Source organism: Eptesicus fuscus, chromosome 10, assembly GCF_027574615.1.
Source record: "Eptesicus fuscus isolate TK198812 chromosome 10, DD_ASM_mEF_20220401, whole genome shotgun sequence".
NCBI lineage: Eukaryota > Metazoa > Chordata > Mammalia > Chiroptera > Vespertilionidae > Eptesicus > Eptesicus fuscus.
Window position 1 is genome coordinate 58,192,859 of NC_072482.1, and position 4,971 is coordinate 58,197,829.

Here is a 4,971-nt window from a genome sequence, read left to right on the forward strand (position 1 = left end):
GGCCTTTGTAACTTCCCTGAGCCTGGTTTCTGCAAAAGCAGAGTCTGAGACTAGGTTTGCCTACAGTACTGTGGTCTGTGTGGGAAGAAAGCAGGGGTGACAGGAGGAGTATCCCAGATGAAGAAGGCAGATATAAGCATGCGTGATGGACTTCATCACCTCTGTGAGAGACAAGTACTCAATCCCCTGGGACCATTCTTATGAAAGTCTTAGGAAATTCATCTCAACTGTCTACCATGGGTCTTGTTAAAAATGCAGATTCTTGGACCCCACCCCAACTACTGAATCAGAATTTGCCTTTGAACAAAATCCCAGGTGACTCATTGCACACTAAAGTGTGAGAAGCGCTGTTCTAGAAAATGAGCCACACGCTGTCCCCAATATCCCCTAAGGCAGTGGTCGGCAAACTCATTAGTCAACAGAGCCAAATATCAACAGTACAACGATTGAAATTTCTTTTGAGAGCCAAATTTTTTAAACTTAAACTTCTTCTAACGCCACTTCTTCAAAATAGACTCGCCCAGGCCGTGGTATTTTGTGGAAGAGCCACACTCAAGGGGCCAAAGAGCCGCATGTGGTTCGCAAGCCACAGTTTGCAGATCACGGCCTTAAGGAACTAGCATATTGATCTCTTGCCCTATTGATGTTTTTCTTATAACCTTTTTTCTAGTATAAATTAGTGATTTATCTTTAAAAATAAGTAAAAACACAACATCTTTATTTCAAGACATCGAAGGATAATAGAATTTATTTTAATCCTCCAAGAAAAGTTATTTCTTCAAAGTATCCTTTACTGTTTATCATACAAATGAAGTTTAATATATACTACCTTGCATTGTTACTTGTTTATATTGGTCTCTCACCCCCTAGATGATAAACCTCCTGAAGGGCAGGAAATGGGTTTTATCTCTTTGCAACTCCAACTATAAGTAATTCTTAATGAATGTAAAAAGAATGTGTTCCCTCGCATCTTTTGTCCTAAACAATTAACCTGAGGATGCAAAAAATTGGAGAGGCAACTGCATTTCTCAATCTCATTGCAGAAAAACAAAACCAAAATTCTTGTTAAATCAATATAGATAAATCTGTCATTTCCTTTTGTCCTATTAATCCCATTACCCTACAACAGTAAGAGATAAGATAGTCTGATCACATTTAGGACCAGGCTGTCACTACCCAGGGTTTCTTCAACAATTAGATTAAATCCATGATTGCTTTTCCCCCCAATAACGTACTTTTAAGGGTCATACTCTTTCTAAATTTCAGATATATCGTATGTTATACACAAGTTCTTAAAAATAATCAGTGGTACTGCTATGTGTTGTGGGTACAATAGAGGGGTTTTCTGAAAGTCTTCAGAAACCCTATGTTCCAGTCTTCCCTGGGAAAGGCTGAGTACAAAATGGCTTTTTCACAGTGCTCTTCTGGACACTCCTATACACCTTCAAAGTTTTGTGTGTTTTTTTAATCTCCACCTGAGAGTATGTCCATTGATTTTAGAAAGAGGGAGGAAGGGAGAAAAAACATCCATCAGTTGCCTCCCAGACTCACCCTGATGAGGATCAAACCCGCAACCTTTTGGTGTACAGGATGACACTCCAAGCAACTGAGCCTCCCAACCATGGCTATTTGTATTTCTTTTTTTTTTTTTTTTTAATTGATTTCAGAGAGGAAGGGAGAGGGAGCAAGAGATAAAAACATCAATGATGAGAGCAAATGCATGCCCCACACTGGAGATCAAGCCCGAAACCTGGGCATATGCCCTGACCAGGAATTGAACCATGACCTCCTGGTTTATAGGTCAATGCTCAACCACTGAGCCAGGCTGGATGGGCTATTTCTATTTCTTGATAATCTACTCAGCTACACCAGTTGCTCTGGTCAACCCATTTGCAAAAAAACTTATTCAACACACCATGGAAATATGTAGATTTACTTCTCTCATTTTTTCATATTTGTATGTTCCTAGAATACACACACACACACACACACACACACACACACACACACAGTATAGCATAAGCTCTACTTAGCAACACACTATAAACAAGGCAGTTCTGAGTTTAATATCACAGCACCTCTCCCTTCCCCACCCCACCTTCTCTTGGCTGATAAAAAACATGAAATAACTCCTTGATTGAGTTAAGGAATGTGTCAGTGGTTTTCAAACTGCCTAGGTTATAGGAGTCCATCACCATTATACTTTAGGCCACCGGCAGTCAAACCAACAAGTGTACTGTTGGGTCCAGATCTCAGAAGATCTTTCAGTCTCTGCTTTTCTTCTCTGTGTTCACTGGGACTGCCCAAGGTCAGATCCACGTCACTCAGGTGCACCACTGCCTGACATTTCAGTCTCATACTGGGCCCTAATGATTTCATTGGAAGCATGCTGATCTCCCTATACTTCTCTCCACTCCTTGGCACTCAGCAAAGTACTCACTGCTTGCCACCACCCTGAGCCCCTTACACAACTCTGCACCTAATACAACCCTGAACACTCAAACACCTCTTTGTTGACTGATCCATTACTTGGCTTTTACTCTCTCACTAGTAGATGATGTCTGTATCAATACAGGTAAAGTAAAATTGAGAGCTGAGGTAATTATCTAGCTAACTAAAGCAAAAGCCAATCATTCTCTCCAGCCTCCAGTTTCCTCCCACAATAAAATTTGCAAAATCAGCAGATTGGCTACTTCCAACATGAATTCACACACAGTAAATTAGTTGCTCAGCCCTCTATCAAAGTGTTTTTTGTTTAAAAGTAGCCTGAGACACAAAAATAAATGAATGGTACTATATCAAACTAAAAAGCTTCTGCACAGCAAAAGCAACTGACAACAAAACAGAGGCAGATGGGAGATGATATTTGCAAACAGTAGCTCTGATAAAGGTTTAATTTCCAAAATATATAAAGAACTCATAAAGTCAACACCAAACAAACAATCGAAAGAAAAGGGGGCAGAGGACCTGAAAATACACCTCTCCCAAGAAGACATATGAATAGCCAATAGATATATGAAAAGATGTTCAACTTCACTGGCAATTCGGGAAATGCAAATCAAAACTGTAATGATATCATCAGGTCGGATAATCCTTAGCTGTTCCTCCTTTGAGGGGCAGAGTGGAACATGAGGACTGGAGTTAGCATGATTCATGATTAACGTCTGCATAATCAGGACTTGCAACACCCTGATTGATCCTATTTGATACTTCCTGACAATCTTCAACTTTATACTTATGCTGGTAGTCCCGATATATTTTCTTGGGCTTTAACTTTTCCGGTATAGTTAGGCAGTTTGTTATCATGGTGTGGCATCCCATAGCGTTCTTTTCAGTTGGGAATTCAGTATTTGCTGTTTGGTTGGGAGCTGCAGGCTTTAGTTTGTTAGCTGGCTTTTCTGAGTTAGGTGTCTCATTAATATGAAGGGGTCTGTTTTGAGCTGATTCAATTGGTAGGGAATCTCGGGTCCTTTCCATAAGTATTTGTCACCAGTAAAATCTTATATCTAAGCTCTAAATTTTTGTTATTAATCTTTAAAAGAAAAAAAAAGAACTTTCAAAAGCTTGAATGAGCAAAGAATCATTTTGTGTATCTTCAGTTTCCTAAAAAGTTATCATTAATGTCCATCACACTTGGTATCATAGATGACCTATGTAGAACCTTCTTTCTCACAATGGCAAGAAAGGCCACCTGTTCAGCGGAGACTTTTCTGGTGGTTGGAGCTCTGACCCAGAAAGCTGGTAAACTTGTTCACAGGGGACCAATATCCCACCTCTGCCTGCTAGCACATGGCAAAAACATGTTTAAAAGAAGGTTATTAAAACACATACACACGATTAGGTATAATATATACAAACCACAAAGGTCTAAAGTTCTAACTTGTCACAGGATAGATGTTCTGAGAGTCATGTTTCCTGGTATGGTTTGTGTTGGGAAGATGGAACCAAGGGCATTCTAAATAAGCTAGAGGCATCCTGGGAGATGCTGTCTGGTATTGCCTCTCAGGTGAAGTCTCACACACACATAACCTTTCCCTGTCCATATGTTCTTCTCCTGGTAGCCCTTCATCCTGAGCATTCATTCAGTGAATGCTTATTGAGCACTTACTAAATGCAATACACTGTAGTAGGTACTACTGAGGGAATCCATGTGAATATGACCCATACTCAGCCGCGGCCATCACAGTTATTATGACTCATAGAGACAGAAAAGAAATAATATCTGATATTTCCAGAGCAATCTGTGATAAGTGCTACAAAGAAAGACTTACACATGCTAGGGATTAATTTGTCCAAGGTAGCAGGTGTTGCTTCTAGAACAGCAGTTAAAAAAAGCACACAAAACACTGCAATGAGATACCACCTCACACGTGTTAGAGTGGCCATTATCAATAAGGCAAGCAATAACAAGTGTTGGAGAGGTTGTGGAAAAAAGGAACCCTCATTCACTGCTGGTGGGAATGTACACTGGTACAACCACTATGGAAAACAATCTGGCAATTCCTCAAAAAATTAAAAATAGAGCTACCATATGACTCAGCAATCCCTCTCCTGGGTATATACCCAGAAAACTTGAAATCGTGTATTCTCAAAGATATATGTGCCCCTATGTTCACTGCAGCATTATTCACAGTGGCTAAGGCATGGAAACAACCAAAGTGTCCCGCAATAGAGGACTGGATGAAGAAGATGTGGTACATATACACAATGGAATACTACTCAGCCATAAGAAAGGATGAAATAGCGCCATTTGCAAGATGGATAGACCTTGAGAGCATTATGCTAAGTGAAATTAGTCAGTCAGAAAAAGCTCTAAGAACTATATGATTTCACTCATAATTGGAATATAAAACTGAAAGTCGTGAACACAAACAGCACTGTGGTGGTTGCCAGACGGAAGGGGCTGGGGGAAGAAGGAGGTCCTAATACATAGTGACCGGAGAAGATGTGACTTTTGGTGGTGAGCACATG

The 4,971-nt window shown here is 40.2% G+C and overlaps 1 non-coding gene across 1 annotated transcript; it reads left to right on the plus strand.

Annotated features, from left to right (window-relative positions):
- The first annotated feature begins 3,075 nt into the window (after positions 1-3,075).
- LOC114231143 (U8 small nucleolar RNA) lies at positions 3,076-3,208 on the plus strand. Its single transcript, XR_003617119.2, has one exon. It is a non-coding gene; the product is annotated as a U8 small nucleolar RNA (small nucleolar RNA).
- Positions 3,209-4,971: the final 1,763 nt, after the last annotated feature.